The sequence below is a fragment of the Poromitra crassiceps genome, assembly GCF_964638095.1.
Source record: "Poromitra crassiceps genome assembly, chromosome: 7".
NCBI classification, from domain to species: domain Eukaryota; kingdom Metazoa; phylum Chordata; class Actinopteri; order Beryciformes; family Melamphaidae; genus Poromitra; species Poromitra crassiceps.
Genome location: NC_139628.1, coordinates 46,447,334 through 46,470,706, shown reverse-complemented (window position 1 = coordinate 46,470,706; position 23,373 = coordinate 46,447,334). Strand labels below are relative to the sequence as shown.

Here is a 23,373-nt window from a genome sequence, read left to right as displayed (position 1 = left end):
ACTCGGTCGCTCGGTTGAATGCCCAAACACATGGTCTGCGGCGGCGGATTAACAAAGAGCGTGAAATCTGAAATACACACACAGCATACACGTTTCAATATGTGATAGAGGTAGATACAGTCCATTACATATTTTCCAAAACGTTTATACACATTGCCAGAAACTATGGCTCAATTTCTCAAAACTGAAAAGAGTTAACCTATGTCTTACAGAGCATGAATTGAACACTGGTGTTCAAATAGGCCTACATGAAATTGTGTGTAAACAGGGCACTCCTGAAAAGAGAGCATTGCTCTCAGTGAGACTCCCCTGGATAACTACAGTAGTTTCCTTTTTCTCGTTTTGGTAGTGTTTTTTGTTGTTGTCCCATTTTGATTTACTATAGTCAACTATAGTCACACAGCCACTAGGGGGCTTTGGCAACACTAACCAGTGCGTGCCTCAGGATGCGGCCCTGAAGCTTGTAGCCCACCTTCATCACAATAACCACGGTACCCGGCTCCTTGCCCTCCATTGGGACGTGGAAGAGGGCCTGGTGATCGTTGAGGTCGAACTTGTGGCCGTCAGGGTTGAGCACTTGAGCTTGCCCAGTCCGTGCTGGGTGAACACCTTCTGGATCTGGACCTCGCTCATCACCACACGGTCTTACAGGTTCTTCAGGTTGGGGTTGTGGCTCGTCACCTCCTCCTTGGGCACGCTCCCCTTGACTTTCTCCAGGATGTCCGCCACCTACAGCAGGTCCTTGCATAAGTCCTGCATCCCTGGTGGGTATGGAGAGTGGTTAGAACATGATTGTATGTATGTATGTGTGTGTGTATATATATATATATATATATGCCGTATCTCGGCAAAAGAAAAAGGTGAGGCCTTGCCCTCTTTATAACCTAGCGGCCTGTGCTAACTAACATTAGTCCATCTATTCATTCAAGCGTTATGGCCAGTTGGCTTTTGATGGTTTAAACACCCAGACAAGCCAAACTAGTTAGGGTGACAGCCCTATATAATTACTCTTTGGGAAATTGTAATCCCTTACATTACTCGTTACTCGGAAAGTAATATAATTACAGTAACACGTTACTTTACTTTAATTACTTGCCCACTGAATATGAATGAGTACTTTAGCTAATGAAGAGGAAAGCTGGGCATGAAACACAGAACTATCATTCAGATGATGTGTTAAACTGCACTCTAGGCTGTTCACTTTAACACAGAACTATCATTCAGATGTGTTAAACTGCACTCTAGGCTGCTCACTTTAACACAGAACTATCATTCAGATGATGTGTTAAACTGCACTTTAGACTGCTCACTTTAACACAGAACTATCATTCAGATGATGTGTTAAACTGCACTCTAGGCTGTTCACTTTAACACCGAACTATCATTCAGATGATGTGTTAAACTGCACTCTAGGCTGTTCACTTTAACACAGAAATATCATTCAGAAGATGTGTTCAACTGCATTCTAGGCTGTTCACTTTAACACAGAACTATCATTCAGATGATGTGTTAAACTGCACTCTAGACTGTTCACTTTAACACAGAAATATCATTCAGAAGATGTGTTAAACTGCATTCTAGGCTGTTCACTTTAACAAAGAACTATCATTCAGATGATGTGTTAAACTGCCCTCTAGGCTGTTCACTTTAACACAGAACTATCATTCAGATGATGTGTTAAACTGCACTGTAGGCTGTTCACTTTAACACAGAAATATCATTCAGAAGATGTGTTAAACTGCATTCTAGGCTGTTCACTTTAACACAGAACTATCATTCAGATGTGTTAAACTGAGCTCTCGGCTGCTCAGTTTAACACACACTATCATTCAGATGATGTGTCAAACTGCGTTCTAGGGGCGGCTGTGGCTCAGGAGGTAGAGCGGGTCATCCACGAATCAGAAGGTTGGTGGTTCGATCCCCGGCTCCTCCAGTCCGCGTGTCGAAGTGTCCTTGGGCAAGACACCGAACCCCGAATTGCTCCTGATGGCTGTGCCAGCACCCTGCGTGGCAGCTGGCCACCCTCTGTGTGTGAATGGGTGAATGTAGGCACATTGTAAAGCGCTTTGGATAAAAGCGCTATATAAATGCAGTCCATTTACCATTTACTCTAGGCTGTTCACTTTAACACAGAACTATCATTCAGATGATGTGTTAAACTGCGCTCTAGGCTGCTCAGTTTAACACATAACTATCATTCAGATGATGTGGTAACTGCACTCTAGGCTGCTCACTTTTGACTTGTCTATGGGTGGTGAAGGGGTACGGTGAGGGGGTGAAGGGAGGGGTGAGGGAGGGGGTGAAGGGAGGGGGTACAGTGGTGCAGTCGGTAGCGCTGTTGCCTCACAGCTAGAAGGTCCTGAGTTCGATTCTCGCCTGGGACGCTGTGGGCACTGGGGTTGTGTTCCCCCCCATATCTTCAGTGCCTACTGCCCAGGTGGGTTATCTCGTTGAAAGGGCCTTTCTGTGTGGAGTTTGCATGTTCTCCCCGTGCTCCCCAGGGGGTTCCTCCGTACATACCCCCCCCCCACTAAAAACATGCAGAAGATCGTCATCGTCATCCGACCAGTGACGACAACATCCGAAGTTGGTCGTCGGGCGCTGGAAAGAAAAAGCGACCACTGCTCCTGGCCTGCCCCTCGGAGGAAAGGACAAGCCTGGATGGGTTAAATGCAGAGGACATCTTTCACCGGCAACCGTCAGCATGAGTGTGTGTTCGTGGCCGCATGCATGTGTTGGTGTGTTCGTGTGACAATAAAAGACGGGCTTGTCCGTCTACTAACTGTGTTTCTTTTTGTTAACTAACTGAAAAGCATCCTGAGGCACTCTTCCCTGGAAGTGGGAATAACTGAGAGTTCAGCTGTCCTTTGGTGACCTCTAGAGGCAGTGATGCACAACTCCTGACGTGTCATCCTTTTCTGCATTATTCCATGAAGACTTGACCATCTTTCTGTGACTGTGATGAAACTCATACTGCACGATTGTGAGGACTAAGTAGGCCTACTGTAACACAATATTGTTTTTACCTTTGAACCCAGCATCGTCCACCATTCTTAGCAGATTAAGCGCGTGTCTCTACAGCCAGCTTCCACTTTTCCTGGGAACAAAGGCAAAATAAGTTGTGAGTTAAAACATATTATTTGGAACAGCTTAGAGCTGGATATTGTTTTGTACTTAGACCAGAAATTTAATTATGACCCAAAATGATGTTAGCCTATTGGTTTACCAATTAGTATCTCTTTGTTAAATGTTTGAGGAAATGTGGTAATGATGATCAACTGAAACACGGTTCCAACTTTAGTTAGCTTAAACTGAAAAGTAGAGCATGAAACGTATTTATACATGCAAATAACTGTGCAACACCTGACTGAAATGTCTATACACATAGCTTATTTATACATGCAAATAACTATTAATAACTGCTTATATTAATAACTGCATATACTGTATATATCCATATACTTACACATATTCCTTTCACACACACAAACATTAAATAATGTTACATAATTTAATATAATAGGGTTAAAATGTGCTAAATATGTATTTGGGGGGTCAAGGGGAAAAGAAGTATCTCAAAAGGGAGCGTACCTATGTTCCCCGGGTCCTATATTCCCCGGGTCCTATGTTCCCCGTTTTTGTGGGACCGGGGAACATAGAACCCTTCCTAACCTCCCCCAGACCCTAACCCAAAACCTAACCTCTCCCACCCCTCACGCCTAAACCTAAGGTCGGCATTGCGGGTGGTCGGCATAGCGGATAGACACCCCAAATGTTACGGAGAGTGTTAAAAACGGGGAACATAGGACCCGGGGAACATAGGACCCGGGGAACATAGGGATGACCCCTCTCAAAATCATCATTAGCTATAAAACTACAGGCTATTGACACAAGCTGCTTGGTCACAGGCTGCCCAGCAATGCACTGTGAAGGACAAAGGATTAGCTACAAAGTCCCGCCTTCACCTCATTCAAACAAAGCCGCCACAACCCCCACATTATTTAACCGTCTGTACTACAATGGGCGGGGTGTCGGTGAGTTCAATAGTGTGACGTCACCTGCGCTATATAAACAGCTGTTTACAGTCATTCTGCCTCTTTAGACCGCGGCCCAGCTGCGATCACCCAAGAGACGTTTTCTGCAGAAACGCCAGGACAATAGACCAGGAGGACTAGGCCTCTGAGGTTTCTTTGTGCTCCGATCCAGTCTACAACAACTACTGCGCACAAGCAAGGACAACTTTGGAAACATAAAGACTCCAAGTAAGGCTGAATCATCATTCATGGCAGAATTAAATTAGCCTTATTGTTAGATAAGATAGTGAATACTGATCATATTATGGAATATATCTTCTACAATCATTGAGGACGACAGTGGTGATCCCCTTTGTTTATTGACTAATACCAGTTGATAAGGGCAGCAATAGATGAATCACAGTGCGCACAACTCTCTTGATCTCTGTTATTAGACGCAATCCCAAATTCTCTCATGTCCAACTTAGTGGCTCAGTTTAAACTCAAGAAAACCAAGGCCATCCGAGCATTAGTTTATAACCGTTTGTTGTCTCTTTCTCTCTCAACTCTCTCTCTTCCATCTTCTATTTATTTTCCCATAGACATTTTGTAAAATGCATGTAAAATAGTTGCACTTGTTCAAACCAAACGATTCAACTATATTTAGAATCAGGAGAGCCCACCAACTTTAATCAGAATCACTTTTATTGCCACATTTGGCAAGATTACATAGGCTACAAAGGAATGTGTCTATGTATTCATTGAAATCATCCTCTGCTATTTAAGAACTCTTAAGAAGAAAGGTCTTCAACCTTTAGATTGTTGATTATTTCTATCATACCTTCAAACATGTATGATACATTAATAATACATCAATACATTTTAAGCAACATACCATTCTGAATGAATGATTTCAATTTTGAACAATTTCCTGAAGAGTTTGAGACCACAATTTGTAATAAAATATATGAATGATTTAATTTAACCCTGCTGTATCTACAGAGCTGTTTGGTGGGAGCCTGGGAGGAAAGACTGGTGTAGGAGAGGAGGAACATCGTAGAAATGGATGCTTCAGAAGAGGTGAGAAAAATATCACTGTTATAGTTGTGCAACACACGCAAACATGTCCCTCTGTCCTAACTCTTTCTTTATGTCCTCCTTTATGGAAACAGAGAGACACCAAGAGACGTCCTTCCATCTTCCATTTATTTTCCCATAGACATTTTGTAAAATGCATGTAAAATAGTTGTAGGCTACTTAGTCAAACCAAACGATTCAACTATATTTGGAATCAGGAAAGCCCACAATTTTGTTTTATCAGAATCACTTTTATTGCCACATTTGGCAAGATTACATAGGCTACAAAGGAATGTGTCTATGTATTCATTGAAATCATCCTCTGCTATTTAAGAACTCACAGGTCTTCAACCTTTAAGCCCTTTTCCCACATGCGCTTTGTACCGCAAAATGACCGGAACGTGGTGTAATGCCTGCATGTGGGAAAGGCGCTGTGCCGGTATAAGCGCGACCCCGTCGTCCCCGACATTTCACCAGTTTCGATCCAGTCAGAAGAGCAGTATGCTCTTAAGGGGACGCAAGTGGAAACGGGTCCAGTCATTTTCCGCGACAGCGGTCCTTCAATCATGGGCGAAGTGTAGCCTACACATGTTGCTTAATGTTCCAGCGGGCATAATCTAATCATTCGCGCACATTAAAGCAAACTGGCGAAATGATCTTGTGATAGCCTAATAAGAGCAGTATGTCAGCTTGCTGATTTCCGAAGGCAAGTCGGACACATCAAACGAAGCCAGTCTGTAAAAAGTGCTTCAACGCGACGCAGGTGAACGGATAAACATCGAACCAGCAACTATTTCTCTCAGACACGGATCCCAACTTCTTCAAAGTGCATCATCTAATCATTCGCGCACATCAAAGCAAACTACTTCCACACATTTCGCTTCATGCATTTGCTTTCTCTACATACTGTACATAGGCTACAAGCGTTGGGCAGCTTGCCTTGCAAGCCTCTGCCATTCTCGCTTTGTCCTGTGTCAGGCTGCTGCAAAGTATGGAGGACTGAGTGAAGTTTTGCCGACCCCCCAAATAAGCTCCCCCCGTCCCCCAACATACAGGCTATTTGACGACTAGATTCCCATATGCGCGCGCTAAGGTGTGAAGGGAAATTCAGGGAAATGTCCGATATTGACTTGCAGGTAATTTTCCGGTACGCATGTGGGAAAAGGGCTTCTGATTGCTAATATTTGTATCATACCTTCAAACCTATGTATGATTATCTCAATACATTTTAAGCAACATACCATTCTGAATGAATGATTTCAATTTTGAACAATTTCCAGAAGAGTTTGAGACCACAATTTGTAATAAAATAAATGAATGATTTAATTGAACCCTGCTGTATCTACAGAGCTGCTTGGTGGGAGCCTGGGAGGAAAGACTTCTGGTGTAGGAGAGGAGGAACATTGTAGAAATGGATGCTTCAGAAGAGGTGAGAAAAATATCACTGTTATAGTTGTGCAACACACGTACACATGTCCCTCTGTCCTAACTCTTTCTTTATGTCCTCCTTTATGGAAACAGAGAGACACCAAGAGACGCAAACGCATTCACACTGGAGAGAAGCCCTACCACTGTGACCAATGTGGGAGCAGTTTTAGTCAGACAAGTCACCTAAAAAGACATCAGCGCATTCACACTGGAGAGAAGCCCTACCACTGTGACCAATGTGGGAGCAGTTTCAGTGACTTAGACCACCTAAAAACACATCAACGCATTCACACTGGAGAGAAGCCCTACGACTGTGACCAATGTGGGAGCAGTTTCAGTCAGTCAAGTGCCCTAAAAACACACAAACGCATTCACACTGGAGAGAAGCCCTACCACTGTGACCAATGTGGGAGCAGTTTTAATCAGTCACGTGATCTAAAAACACACAAACGCACTCACACTGGAGAGAAGCCCTACCACTGTGACCAATGTGGGAGCAGTTTCAGTGTGTTAGGCAACCTAAAAAGACATCAACGTATTCACACTGGAGAGAAGCCCTACCACTGTGACCAATGTGGGAGCAGTTTCAGTAACCTAGGCCACCTAAAAACACATCAACGCATTCACACTGGAGAGAAGCCCTACGACTGTGACCAATGTGGGAGCAGTTTCAGTCAGTCAAGTGCCCTAAAAACACACAAACGCATTCACACTGGAGATAAGCCCTTCCACTGTGACCAATGTGGGAGCAGTTTTAGCCTGTTATGTAACCTAAAAACACATCAGCGCATTCACACTGGAGAGAAGCCATACCACTGTGACCAATGTGGGAGCAGTTTTAGTCAGTCATGTGATCTAAAAACACACAAACGCATTCACACTGGAGAGAAGCCCTACCACTGTGACCAATGTGGGTGCAGTTTCAGTCAGTTAGGTCACCTAAAAACACATCAACGCATTCATACTGGAGAGAAGCCCTACAACTGTGACCAATGTGAAAGCCGTTTCAGTCACTCAAGTGCCCTAAGAGCACACAAACGCATTCACACTGGAGAGAAGCCCCACAAATGTGACCAATGTGAAAGCCGTTTCAGTCGCTCAAGTGCCCTAAGAGCACACAAACGCATTCACACTGGAGAGAAGCCCTACCACTGTGACCAATGTGGGAGCAGTTTCAGTCACTTAAGTAACCTAACAACACACAAACACATTCACACTGGAACGGGCTACTGGTGTGACTGCTGTAAGAAAATGTTCACTCAGTCATCTCGTCTGAAGAAACACCGCTGCATCTAACCTGCTGAAGAGCGCCTCCTGTCTGCATAACAAGCTTCTTTCAGTCCAACGAAACATGTAATAATTTAATCAAAGTTCAGTGACAGCAGAGTCTGACTGTGCATAGTCATGTTTGTTTCTCAGCCATACATCTTGACATGGCATTGCTAGAATGTAAACAACAATGTAAAAATGTTATGTAAAAATGTCATTACAAAGTAAATGGAGAGCTTATTAAACTGATCGTATATATTATCCATAAAGTTTACTAACATGAATTAAACAAGAACAGTGACACCAACAAAGGCGAGTTCATATTAAAGGCACAGTGAATTTAAACCCCATCTCTTCAGTGTATTGCTTCTAGACTGGCATTGACTAAAGTGACTTAAGTCAAACCCAGAATTATCTATGACAAGAATAATCTGTGGCAGCATATTTGAATAATGTCTTCATCTAATGTTTAATTGATAATCAAGTTTAACAATTACACTTTATTGTGATTTTTTTGTAGAGTTTGCTGGGTCAAAGGCAAGGTGACTGTTATTTTAGGCTGTTTGTGAGTGACATTGAGAATTTCACAGAGCTAACAGTCACCTGGCCTTAGAAAGGGGGGCGGTGCATATTTCGGCAGCTGCAAAATCCACTCTGCCGAATATCGCACCCCCTGTTCAATTTCCTTTCAGAGACTCTTGGGTGAAACACCGTTACCAGCTGATATTTTAGGCTGTTTGTGAGTGACATTGAGAATTTCATAGAGTCACCTGGCCTTAGAAAGGAGGGGGGTGCATATTTCGGCAGCTGCAAAATCCCTTCTGCTGGACATTGCATCCCCCTGTCCCTCATAGTCTGAATGAGTTGGCTGTAAATTATATAGCCTAAATAAATTTCCTAACAATACAAAAAAAAAGTAAAGACAGACATTATAAAGGAATGATCAATTAGACTTCAGAGGGTTACACACTCCAAAAACATGTCATTTCTCATCATTGGATAGCCTATGTAAGATTAGATGACATTGACCTTAAACAGTAATGTTAACCTACGTTGTTGTTTCTTCAGACATTCTGAAGTTCTGCACCCACTGCATGTTGGTGAAGCCGGGAACAATCACATCCCACCACTCAGTCGCTCGGTTGAATGCCCAAACACATGGTCTGCGGCAGCGGATTAACAAAGAGCGGCAAATCTGAAATACACACACAGCATACACATTTCAATATGTGATAGAGGTAGATACAGTCCATTACATATTTTCCAAAACGTTTATACACATTGCCAGAAACTATGGCTCAATTTCTCAAAACTGAAAAGAGTTAACCTATGTCTTACAGAGCATGAAGTGAACACTGGTGTTCAAATAGGCCTACATGAAATTGTATGTAAACAGGGCACTCCTGAAAAGAGAGCATTGCTCTCAGTGAGACTCCCCTGGACAGACCGCAGTTTCGCTTGCTAGCATGCATGAAAGACGCTGTCACGCCACTGTGTGTTTGTTTTTTATATAGTCTGGTCTCTGGTTTATAATGCTGCCGCTACTCTTGACGTCTTTCATGCAGGCTAGCAAGCGTAACTGCTGTCTGTCTGACCCAAGTTTGACGGTCTGACCACAGACTGTAGAAAGAGATGTAATGCAGGATAGCCAAGCGAATGTGTTTGGATGGAAGTTTGACGCTAGGCCAATCAGAGGCAGAGAGGGGCGGGTTATGCCTTTGCATAGCCTTCGCCATCATCCGAAAAAAAAAAAATTGCTTCCGGTTTGCTTCCGGCTGGTTGGTTGGCTAGCTAGCGAATGTTAGCATAACGATAGCTAGACAAACGCAGACATGCAGAGCTCCAAAAACAGAGCAATTCGTGATTTTGTTACTGTAGTTTCTGCAGAGTAACTTCCATGTACCTTTATGGATTGCACGAGGTTGGACTTGGTATTGCAAAGGGATCTAACGGATAGTGCAGTACAGTCAGGGGGAGGTCGTCCGGTCATTGGGCACAGGACAACGCGATTGGCTGGCTCTGGGCAAACAGCCAGCGATTGGCTGGCTCTGTTTCAAATCTCAGCCAGCCAATCGCGTTGTCCTGCGCTGCCCTCATTCCACCGGTCAAAAACCTGGACAGCCCGGCCATATTTAAAAGGCAAGCTACGGAGCAGAGCTTTCCCCCCTGCTTTCTACTCAACGTAGCTTTCCCCTGCTATTTCCCTGCTATCTTTTTTGAAACATGGCAGCCCGCAAGCTGATGTTCGGTGGTAAGTTCGCATTGTTGTTGTTGTGAAAACTAGTTATCTTATTTGGCTGGCTAGTTGCTAAGCGCTCCTATCTTAAACGCATGGTAGAATGAACATTGTCTCCCATTGTTTACGTCTGGTTGTTGTTGCCTGTTACATGGGGAGGTGCATAAAAGAGCTTGAAATAAACAAGCAAATTAATAAATACAATGTTTGCAGGCGGCTTAAAAGCATGTGGACCTGTGAAATAAAATGCAGTAAGGTTTAGGGACATGTTTAGGGACAAAGGGGGAAAAAAAGCTAGGCTGGACCTAGCTTTTGTGCTAGGTCCAAATGAACAGTAACAAAAAGTGAATTTGAAATACTATTGTCTGTATGAAACAATATAATGTTATGAAGGAAGTTAAATAATCAAGTTTGAGTACTGTATATATAAATAGCCTATGTAATTTGCCATAGCCATAAGGTGCTGAAAAGGCTTGAAAAGTGCTTGAATTTGACTTCTGTGTGAACCTGGTAATTAATGAGGCATTTGTATAATCTCTCTGTTCAAGAGTCGATTTCGCTAGCAAGCGAGGGGAGTGCAGAGTCTGCAGACTCCCCTGATGATACCATGACCCCGATGACACCGCAGAGAGCCCAAACACCGGCCCCACCAGAACCAGAGGAAGCTTCGTCCCCAGCAGCGCGGGCAGTGAGGCCAGCTGCAGCGTCGACACCGGTGCCACCGGAGCGTCAAAACACAGGTAGGCATGCATGAGAAAACATCTGGAAGTGTACCCATCTCATTGTATACAATATGAACATTTATAAACATTGCCATAAGGAAGCCAGCTAAACTAATACCAGTTTCAACCAATGTTATGCCTTCATGACAATGTCTGTTATCAGATGTTCAGTGTGGTTAAACAAGCACATTCTTGTGTTTTTCCCGTTTTTTCTCCAGGCAAGAGGAAACGCCCAAGGGAACAGGAGCAGGTGACTGTCATGAGGGAGATGCTGGCGTCTGATATTGAACAGCAGCGGCTGAACCGGATCCAGCAGGGACTGCTCGCCGAGAGGCTCGCCGAGAGGCAGGAGAGGCTCGCCGAGAGGCAGGAGAGGCGCGCCGAGAGGGCCATCAATGAAGCGGTTGCAGCAAGGGAGCAGGAAGCCATCCTGCGGAGGGAGGAAATGGCGGCAACTGCAGCCTTTAACCAGGACCTTTTTGCGACGCTGCGCGCGCTTATACAGACGATGGGTGGCCGGCATGGCTGCAGACTAGACTCTCTTAGTCAGGACAGGACTCCTAGTCGGTCAGGACAGCTGAATCACTGCCGATCTTTCGGAAAAGACTAAAGACACACCTTTTCAGGCTCCATCTGGGCCCTTCTTGATCTAACTTCTTTCTCTTTCTGAAAAAAAAAGAAACTAAACTAAACTAAACTTGTACCACTGTTCCTTCAGAAGTTGTAGTTGTCATAGACTGTGCTCCATAGTTGATTGCTCTATTGCTGACAAAAATGTCAAATGACAAAAAGTCGCTTTGGATAAAAGCGTCTGCCAAATGACGTAATGTAATGTGCTAGAGATCACTGCTTTTGCACACTGTTTGCACCTTTTATTGTTACTTATGTATATACACGTTTGGTTTGCTGTGGTCTGCACCCTTTTAAATTTTCCTACTGGTTTGCTGTGTTTGCACATTTGTTTTAATAAACCGTCTTGTGACATCTTAGACATGCATTTTCATCATTCTTATTACTTATTACAACAGTTAGGGATTGCCGATATGGACCACATATAACTCATAATCCTGTATTTTATGCTGAATGATGATACACAGTGCAGCCACCCACCCCCTCCTCTCACACACACACATTTGTGACAAAGGGCTGAGAGGTTGATTTATGGACAAGGTGGAGGGCCGTTTCAGAGGCTTAAGCAGGTCAAGCATCACCTATTGTGGCTTGGGGTTGGGTACATTGTGAGTCAAAAGATTGGGAGACGACAATTTACATAAGTTATCAAGATCTTTAGAGAGGGAAAGCAGGATAATTATCTCCAATCGGATGTGTGGAGTATGCATTCAGGATCTGTTCCAGACAAACAATCAAGTTCATTGTGACCATTCTGACAAACGGCTGTGGCTTGGGGTTTGTACATTGTGCTCTAGGCTGCTCACTTTAACACAGAACTATCATTCAGATGATGTGTTAAACTGCGCTCTATGCTGCTCACTTTAACACAGAACTATCATTCAGATGATGTGTTAAACTGCGCTCTATGCTGCTCACTTTAACACAGAACTATCATTCAGATGATGTGTTAAACTGCGCTCTATGCTGCTCACTTTAACGCAGAACTATCATACATGGGCAAAATACGGCCCGCGGGGCGCATGCAGCCCTCGGGCGCCATCTGTGTGGCCTGTGATGGAATTGCATTTTTTTTTTTTTACAGTGCACCTGAACGCAACATGCAAGATACCCGCTGAATAAGTGTCCAAATGTTCATGTCATTCTGGTTAATACTCCACTTCTGTTATAGCATTTCAGTCTGGAATATGGAATATATTTCAATAATCTTTATGACTAAAAGGCTAGATTTAAGTACACATTTAAATAATTAACTCATTGGTTTTGGATTTATTTAGCTTCAAGAGTGCATTTTTGTTTGTGTGACCCTCAACACAGGCTTTGAGAATCCCGGGCCACTTACTGATACTTGGATACTGGAAATTCTAATTGGCTGGTAATTTTAAAATCTAGCAGCCATATTGGCAGGTGGTCAAAAAAGTTAATTTCAAGCCCTTAGAGCAGGTGGTGACATAGGAGTGAGTGAGAAAAAGATCAAACATTGGTGGTTAAGACTGAATAATGACATCACAACTGTTAATTTAAAATGAGTTATTCCTCTAAACCTGGCTTCCACATTTTTCGCGCTGGTGCAGTTCGGCCCTGAGCAAAACCTGGTAGCGAGGACATTTTTTGTGGCTCTCTCTATCATCAAAGTTGCCCACCCCTGGGTTACGGGATGACAATTTGTTCGGCCCCCGGCAACAATCTGGGTTTCTCATGTGGCCCCCCATGAAAAATAGTTGCCCACCCCTGATTCAGATGGTAACTGCACTCTAGGCTGCTCAGTTTAACACGGAACTATCATTCAGATGATGTGTTAAACTGCACTCTAGGCTGCTCACTTTTGACTTGTCTATGGGTGGTGAAAAGCATCCTGAGGCACTCTTCCCTGGAAGTGGGAAGAACTGAGAGCTCAGTTGTCCTTTGGTGACCTCTAGAGGCAGTGATGCACAACTCCTGACGTGTCATCCTTTTCTGCATTATTCCATGATGACTTGACCATCTTTCTGTGACTGTGATGAAACTCATACTCCACGATTGTGAGGACTAAGTAGGCCTACTGTAACACAATATTGTTTTACCTTTGAACCCAGCATCGTCCACCATTTTTAGCAGATTAAGCGTGTCGTCTACAACCAGCTTCCACTTTTCCTGGGAACAAAGGCAAAATAAGTTGTGAGTTAAAACATATTATTTGGAACAGCTTAGAGCTGGATATTGTTTTGTACTTAGACCAGAAATTTAATTATGACCCAAAATGATGTTAGCCTATTGGTTTACCAATTAGTATCTCTTTGTTAAATGTTAGAGGAAATGCGGTAATGATGATAAACTGAAACACGGTTCCAACTTTAGTTTGTTTAAACTGAAAAGTAGAGCATGAAAAGTATTTATACATGCAAATAACTGTCCAACACCTGACCGAATTGTCTATACACATAGCTTATTTATACATGCAAATAACTATTAATACCTGCTTATATTAATAACTGCCTATACTGTATATATCCATATACTTACACATATTCCTTTCACACACACAAACATTAAATAATGTTACATAATATAATATAATAGGGTTAAAATGTGCTAAATATGTATTTGGGGGGTCAAGGGGAAAATAAGTATCTCAAAATCATCATTAGCTATAAAACTACAGGCTATAGATTGACACAAGCTGCTTGGTCACAGGCTCAGCAATGCACTGTGAAGGACAAAGGATTAGCTACAAAGTCCCGCCTTCACCTCATTCAAACAAAGCCGCCACAACCCCCACCTGAACCATCTGTACTACAATGGGCGGGGCGTCGGTGAGTTAAAAGGTGTGACGTCACCTGCGCTATATTAAGCAGCTGTTTACAGTCGTTCTGCCTCCCTTTAGACCGCGGCCCAGCTGTGATCACCCAAGAGATATTTTCTGCAGAAATTCCAGGACAATAGACCAGGAGGACTAGGCCTCTGAGGTTTCTTTGTGCTCCGATCCAGTCTACAACAACTACTGCGCACAAGCAAGGACAACTTTGGAAACGTAAAGACTCCAAGTAAGGCTGAATCATCATTCATGGCAGAATTAAATTAGCCTTGTTAGATAAGATGTGTAGTGAATACTGATCATATATTATTATGAAATATATATTCTACAATCATTGAGGATGATGGTGGTGATCCCCTTTGTTTATTGACTAGTAATACCAGTTGATAAGGGCGGCAATAGATGAATCACAGTGAGCACAACTCTCTTGATCTCTGTTATTAGACGCAATCCCAAATTCTCTCATGTTCAACTTAGTTTAAATTCTACAAAACCAAGGCAGAACCCTTTGTTCTCTCGACTCTCTCTTCCATCTTCCATTTATTTTCCCATAGACATTTTGTAAAATGCATGTAAAATAGTTGTACTTAGTCAAACCAAACGATTCAACTATATTTCGAATCAGGAGAGCCCTGAACTTAAACTGCACTCTAAGCTGCTCAGTTTAACACAGAAGTATCATTCAGATGATGTGGTAACTACACTCTGCTCAGTTTAACACACAGAACTAGGAGTAGAACTAGGACTAGCCTATAATATCAGTTGATAAGGGCAGCAATAGATGAATCACAGTGCGCACAACTCTCTTGATCTCTGTTATTAAACGCAATCCCAAATTCGCTCATGTCCAACTCAGTTTAAACTCTAGAAAACCAAGGCCGTCCGAGCATTGGTTTATAACCCTTTGTTCTCTCTTTCTCTCTTGACGCTCTCTCTCTTCCATCTTCCATTTATTTTCCCATAGACATTTTGTAAAATGCATGTAAAATAGTTGTACTTAGTCAAACCAAACGATTCAACTATATTTCGAATCAGGAGAGCCCACCATTTTTTTTTATCAGAATCACTTTTATTGCCACATTTGGCAAGATTACATAGGTTACAAAGGAATGTGTCTATGTATTCATTGAAATCATCCTCTGCTATTTACGAACTCACAGGTCTTCAACCTTTAGATTGTTAATATTTTTATCATACCTTCAAACCTATGTATGATTATATCAATACATTTTAAGCAACATACCATTCTGAATGAATGATTTCAATTTTGAACAATTTCCTGAAGAGTTTGAGACCACAATTTGTAATAAAATATATTAATGATTTAATTTAACCATGCTGTATCTACAGAGCTGCTTGGTGGGAGCCTGGAAGGACAGACTTCTGGTGTAGGAGAGGAGGAACACCGTAGAAATGGATGCTTCAGAAGAGGTGAGAAAAATATCACTGTTATAGTTTTGCAACACACGCAAACATGTCCCTCTGTCCTAACTCTTTCTTTATGTCCTCCTTTATGGAAACAGAGAGACACCAAGAGACGCAAACGCATTCACACTGGAGAGAAGCCCTACCGCTGTGACCAATGTGGGAGCAGTTTCAGTCAGTTAGGTTCCCTAATAACACATCAAGGCATTCACACTGGAGACAAGCCCTTCCACTGTGACCAATGTGGGAGCAGTTTTAGTCAGTTATGTAACCTAAAAAGACATCAATGCATTCACACTGGAGAGAAGCCCTACCACTGTGACCAATGTGGGAGCAGTTTCAGTGACTTAGGTAACCTAAAAACACATCAACGCATTCACACTGGAGAGAAGCCCTACGACTGTGACCAATGTGGGAGCAGTTTCAGTCAGTCAAGTGCCCTAAAAACACACAAACGCATTCACACTGGAGAGAAGCCCTACCACTGTGACCAATGTGGGAGCAGTTTTAGTCAGTCACATGATCTAAAAACACACAAACGGATTCACACTGGAGAGAAGCCCTACCACTGTGACCAATGTGGGAGCAGTTTCAGTCAGACAAGTCACCTAATAACACACAAACGCATTCACACTGGAGAGAAGCCCTACGACTGTGACCAATGTGGGAGCAGTTTCAGTGACTTAGGTCACCTAAAAACACACAAACGCATTCACACTGGAGAGAAGCCCTACGACTGTGACCAATGTGGGAGCAGTTTCAGTCATGCAAGTGCGCTAACAACACACAAACGCATTCACACTGGAGAGAAGCCCTACCACTGTGACCAATGTGGGAGCAGTTTCAGTCATGCAAGTACGCTAACAACACACAAACGCGTTCACACTGGAGAGAAGCCCTACCACTGTGACCAATGTGGGAGCAGTTTCAGTCAGTTAGGTCACCTAAAAAGACATCAACACATTCACACTGGAGACAAGCCCTTCCACTGTGACCAATGTGGGAGCAGTTTCAGTCACTCAACTGCCCTAAAAACACACAAACGCATTCATACTGGAGAGAGGCCCTACCACTGTGACCAATGTGGGAGCAGTTTCAGTCATGCAAGTGCGCTAACAACACACAAACGCATTCACACTGGAGAGAAGCCCTACCACTGTGACCAATGTGGGAGCAGTTTCAGTGACTTAGGTCACCTAAAAACACATCAACGCATTCACACTGGAGAGAAGCCCTACCACTGTGACCAATGTGGGAGCAGTTTCAGTCAGTTAGGTCACCTAAAAACACATCAACGCATTCACACTGGAGAGAAGCCCTACCACTGTGACCAATGTGGGAGTAGTTTCAGTCAGTCAAGTGCCCTAACAACACACAAACACATTCACACTGGAACGGGCTACTGGTGTGACCGCTGTAAGAAAATGTTCACTCAGTCATCTCGTCTGAAGAAACACAGCTGCATCTAACCTGCTGAAGAGCGCCTCCTGTCTGCATAACAAGCTTCTTTCTGTCCAACGAAACGTGTAATCATTTAATCAAAGTTCAGTGACAGCAGAGTCTGACTATGCATAGTCATGTTTGTTTCTCAGCCATACATCTTGACATTGCATTGCTAGAATGTAAACAACAATGTAAAAATGTTATGTATAAAATGTCATTACAAAGTAAATGGAGAGCTTGTGAAACTGATTGGTAATCTGATTTGTGATACTACAGAAAAATAACATGGAGCTAATATTCCATGTTTTCATCTAATGTTTAATTGATAATCAAGCTTAACAATTCAACTTTATTGTAATTTTTTTGTAGAGTTTGATGGGTCAAAGGCCAGGTGACTGTTATTTTAGGCTGTTTGTGAGTGACATTGAGAATTTCACAGAGCTAACAGTCACCTGGCCTTACAAGGGGGGGGGGTGCATATTTCGGCAGCTGCAAAATCCACTCTGCCGAATATTGCACCCCCTGTTCAATTTCCTTTCAGACACTCTACGGTGAAGTTACCAGTTACTCTAGGAAAAGTTACCAGCTGATATTTTAGGCTGTTTGTGAGTGACATTTCATAGTCACCTGGCCTTAGAAAGGAGGGGGGGGTGCATATTTCGGCAGCTGCAAAATCCCCCCTGCTGGACATTGCATCCCCCTGTCCCTCATAGTCTGAATGAGTTGGCTGTAAGTTATATAGCCTAAATAAATTTCCTAACAATACAAAAACAAGTGACATCACTCGAGCAACTCGGGTGGTGTGTGTGTCATCGTGTGTATCTCATCGGGCCGAGCATGCTCAGTTGACATCACCAGTGATGTCATCAATGCGTGGCATTTGAGCAATTGTGCCACTCACTGAGGACATCACTCTGACATCACGCACAGAAACCTTGCGATGTTTGTCGTTCTATTCACAATACGAGACTATGAGGCCACCTGGTGCGCTAACATGCGTTTTCTGTGATCAGATTGGGTTTTATCACTTTAAAGTACAGGTGTAAACACCCCCAAAACGCATTGAAGAAGGATTGCAATCTGATCGGCCAAACCACCTCCGGAGGTGGACAGGGATGCATTGTGTACACATTGAACACAATTGTAAATGCAATGTGTCCACTGCATCATCATTCAGAAACCACGGCCAAGACGGGGGGAAACGCCAATCCTGGCGTTCTCCTATGTCACGTGCATGGTTGCGTGTTGCACAAAAAGATCGTATATACGGAAGATGAACTTACTTCTTGACAGCTAGATACACATTTTTTTTCTCGCCAATTCTCAATGGCTTCCTTGTTTTGCTCAGGAGTACAAAAAAACTTGGCGATTTTTTAGATTTGTTGTCTGCACAGCCCACCACACACCAGCTTTTAGCTATGTTTAATTCAAGGAAAATGACGCTGGTGTGTGGAAATGAACAGAGCTTTTCCCCCGTGATCGCCATGGCCTATTTCATGCAGTGTCTCTATGGCACAGACTAGAGACTATCACTCCTTTTGCACACTTGCAACTGCACTTTGCGGTTTGCACCTTTTATTCTTACTTATGTACTGTATATACACGTTTGGTTTGCTGTGGTCTGCACCCTTTTATATTTTCCTACTCATTTGCTGTGTTTGCATTTTTTTTTTTTTTTTTACAATATATTTATTGGTATTTTCATTTTCATTTCAGTTTACAGGTGAAGTACAGAGATTTTCACAAACTTTACCTCAAATCAAACCCCGCCAGTTACTTCCCTCCCACCCTCCCCTAGTGAAAAATAGGAAACAGGGGGAAAACAAAACAGAAAAACAAAACAGAAGGATGACAGTACATTCAATAAAACACACAGACAATAACAATCAAGACATAAATAGTTAAGAAAACAACCGTTGTATGCAGTATATAATAGCTGTTGTTACACCAATATTTTGTTTAACCAGCTGACAATTATATATTTTCTAGGTACCGCCTAAAGTCACTCCAACATTTAACAAAGAGACCAAGTTTTTTTTTAAGATTGAACATTATTTTTTCAGAGGCCATATATGAGGCAAATTCTTTGAGCCACATGGAAACAGGAGGCGGGTCCGCACTCTTCCATAGCATAGCAATGCATTTGTTTCCAGCTATCAAAGCTAATTTAATGAAACGTGTCTTTTTCCGCTTATCAATGGGAATGACCGAAATGTCTCCCAGTAAGATCAATCTTGGTGAGCGAGGTAACTCAATTCCTGTAATCTCCTCCAATGCATCAAAGATGGAACCCCAGTATTGTTCCAGTTTCATACATTCCCAAAACATATGAATAAGGCTTCCCATATCTATCTTACATCTAGGACATAGTTCTGATATGGTGTCATTCATCTTGTGGAGTCTTTCCGGGGTAAAATAAATTCTATGGATGAGATTGAACTGCAAAAGCTTGTGGCGACTATTATAAGAGAAGTATTGAGCGCCCTCGCATAACGCCTCCCAGTCACAGTCTTCATAAGTGAAGTCAAGTTCCTGTTCCCATTTAAACCTACATTTTAAAGTTTTATTTGTCATCAAGTCCAGCATTCTACTGTAAGTTATGGACACAGACCCCCTGGGGTGTTGGATTCCTTTTAGGATCTCGTCAATTGGAAGAGGATCTAAAGGGGTTGGATGCCCACCTTGCTGTGAGCGGATGTAGTGTCTGACCTGTAGATACTTAAAGAAGTGTTCCCTGGGGAGGTTGAAGGCATCTCTTAGCTGGTCAAAAGATCTGAGTACGCTGTTCTCATAAAGATCTCCAAATGTTTTGATCCCCTTGTTAAGCCACATCTTGGTGCGACCATCCCTCAATATAGGCGGCAAGGCCGGATTCACATGGAAGGGGGTGTCATTGTATAATGGTTTTACGCTATTGAGACGTGTTTGTATAGTCGACCATAATTTGGATGTATGAATTATGAATGGGTTGTCTGTGCCATTCTTCAAAGTATGGTACTACCGAATGAAAGGTATGCCAGCCAAGGGCACATCCGCTGCATGAAACTGCTCTATTTGTCTCCAAGCAGGGGGGTCATTCATCTTTAGTGCACATTTGTTTTAATAAACCGTCTTGTGACATCTTAGACATGCATTTTCATCATTCTTATTACTTATTACAACAGTTAGGGATTGCCGATATGGACCACATATAACTCATAACTGTATTTTATGCTGAATGGTGATAGACAGTAGAGCCACCCACCACCCCCCTCTCACACACACACATTTGTGACCAAGGGCTGAGAGGTTGATTTACATGGACAACTAGCATGTATGTTGTGACCATTGTGACAAACGGCCGTGAGGTGTATTTACATGAACAATTACCGTCCTATTTTGTACTTGGATGTCTGCCTTCAGTATGTAGGTGGAGGACCGTTTCAGAGGCTTAAGCAGGTCAAGCATCACTATTGTGGCCATGGTGTTTGTACAGTGTGAGTCAAAAGGTTGGGAGAGGACAATTTACATAAGTTATCATGATCTTTAGAGAGGGAAAGCAGGATAATTATCTCCAATCGAATGTGTGGAGTATGCATTCAGGATCTGTTCCAGACAAGCAATCAAGTTCATTGTGACCATTCTGACAAACGGCTGAGAGGTTAATTTACATGAACAAAAATTACCATCCTATTTTGTATGTGCTGTCCGCCTCTTCAAAACTCGGTACACCACCACAATGTATTTGCATCTTAATCAGGTGAACAGTGTAGGAATCACAATTTCTACAATCTCTAATTCCTACACTGTTCACCTGAATTAAATGTAAATACCCTCAAATGAAAGATGGAATTCAGCAATGGAAGCACATCTGGTTTAATTTCAAATCCACTGTGGTGTACAGAGCCAAACTGATGACGACTGTGTCCAATGTCCAAATATATATGGACCTAACTGTATGTCCTTAGCATATTGATGAATGGCAGTTTTCAGAGGGGAAGCAGGAAATGTATCACTAGCACAATGTATCGGCTACAGTATGAAAGTTGTTCTTTCCAGTAACAAATGTAATATGTGAGATTGGCAGGGTTGAACCTTTAGAAAAGAAGACAGTTTGACTTTGACAGAGATGACAACTTTATTTTTCAATACAATTTAAAGTCTCTTTGGCAGAAATTATATTGAGAAAAAAAGTTTAAAAAAAATACACACATCCCAGCCGAAGCCCACATATATTTAGAAAAAAAAAGACTCACATTCCAGCTGCAGAGCTGGGGGGAAGGAAGACACACTTGAAAATGAAATAACACTGTGATCAAAATGATAATCCTGAATTATTTTATCAGTATTGATATGACATTCTTTTAACAAGTATTCCTGGAAACACAAGCATTTTTGGAACTGGAAAAACAACAATCTGGCGGTGCTAAGATGGGTATGTGTGATACAATGGCACCAACACACTGTGGGAGCCCACTGTGCTAACTAACATTAGTCCATCTATTCATTAAAGCGTTATGGCCAGTTGGCTTTTGATGGTTTAAACACCCAGACAAGCCAAACTAGTTAGGGTGACAGCCCTATATAATTACTCTTTGGGAAATTGTAATCCCTTACATTACTCGTTACTCGGAAAGTAATATAATTAGGCCTAGTAACACGTTACTTTACTTTAATTACTTGCCCACTGAATATGAATGAGTACTGCTGGGGGGAAGGAAGACACACTTGAAAATGAAATAACACTGTGATCAAAATGATAATCCTGAATGATTTGATCAATATTGATATGACATTCATTTAACAAGTATTCCTGGAAACAATAAGCATTTTTGGAACTGGAAAAACAACAATCTGGCGGTGCCAAGATGGGTATGTGTGATCCATCAATGGCACCAACACACTGTGGGAGCCCATATTTCTTCTCATAAAAGGCAGCCATTTCTCCAAACTTCGCCCGGTCTGGAAGACGAATTCGTTCCGGTACCAACAATCTCTTTGCAGCAGCACAGAACTCTTTCACACACACACACACACACACTTGTATTGCTCACTCCAAAAAGATGGCCAACGCTTATGTACTCGGAGCTGGTCGCAAGCTTCCACAGTGCGATAGCCACTCTCGTCTCTAGAGGCACACACCTGTGGTAGTAGAGTAGAGTAGAGTATGTCTTTATTTATCCCCACTGGGGCAAATCATTTTGCAGCATAACAAAAAATACATTTAAAAACATACAAAACATAAAACAGTAAAAAAGTAACTACTTGCGGTAGTTTAATTGTGTCCTGTCTCTCCATCACTGGATGCAGTTTGTTGCACAGGTAGATGAATGTTTCTTCGGACATTCTGAAGTTCTGCACCCACTGCATGTTGGTGAAGCCGGGAACAATCACATCCCACCACTCGGGCGCTCGGTTGATTGCCCAAACACATGGTCTGCAGCGGCGGATTAACAAAGAGCGGCAAATCTGAAACACACACACAGCATACACGTTTCAATATGTGATAGAGGTACTGTAGATTCAGTCCATTACATCTTTTCCAAAACGTTTATACACATTGCCAGAAACTATGGCTCAATTTCTCAAAACTGAAAAGAGTTAACCTATGTCTTACAGAGCATGAATTGAACACTGGTGTTCAAATAGGCCTACATGAAATTGTGTGTAAACAGGGCACTCCTGAAAAGAGAGCATTGCTCTCAGTGAGACTCCCCTGGATAACTACAGTAGTTGCCTTTTTCTCATTTTGGTAGTGTTTTTTGTTGTTGTCCCATAATAGCATTTTGATATACTATAGTCAACTATAGTCACACAGCCACTAGGGGGCTGTGGCAACACTAACCAGTGCGCACCTCAGGATGCGGCCCTGAAGCTTGTAGCCCACCTTCATCACAATAACCACGGTACCCGGCTCCTTGCTCTCCAACCTCGTTGAGGTTGAACTTGTGGCCGTCAGGGTTGAGCTTGACCAGTCCGTGCTGGGTGAACACCTTCTGGATCTGGACCTCGCTCATCACCACACGGTCTTACAAGTTCTTCAGGTTGGGGTTGTGGCTCGTCACCTCCTCCTTGGGCACGCTCCCGTTGAATTTCTCCAGGATGTCCGCCACCTCCAGCAGGTCCTTGCATAAGTCCTGCATCCCTAGCGGGTATGGAGAGTGGTTAGAACCCGATTGTATGTATGTATGGGTGTGTATATATATATATATATATATATATATATATATATATACATACATACAGTCTATATATATGCCGTATCTCGGCAAAAGAAGGTAACATTAGTCAATCTATTCATTAAAGCATTATGGCCAGTTGGCTTTTGATGGTTTAAACACCCAGACAAGCCAAAAT

General features: G+C 42.6%; 1 pseudogene across 1 annotated transcript; it reads right to left on the bottom strand.

Annotated features, from left to right (window-relative positions):
* Positions 1 to 406: 406 nt before the first annotated feature.
* LOC310779644 (grpE protein homolog 1, mitochondrial pseudogene) lies at positions 407 to 23,159 on the bottom strand (annotated as a pseudogene). The gene is made up of 2 exons: positions 22,947 to 23,159; positions 407 to 532 (listed from the first exon to the last, which is right to left on the bottom strand). The product of its transcript is annotated as a grpE protein homolog 1, mitochondrial pseudogene (transcript).
* Positions 23,160 to 23,373: the final 214 nt, after the last annotated feature.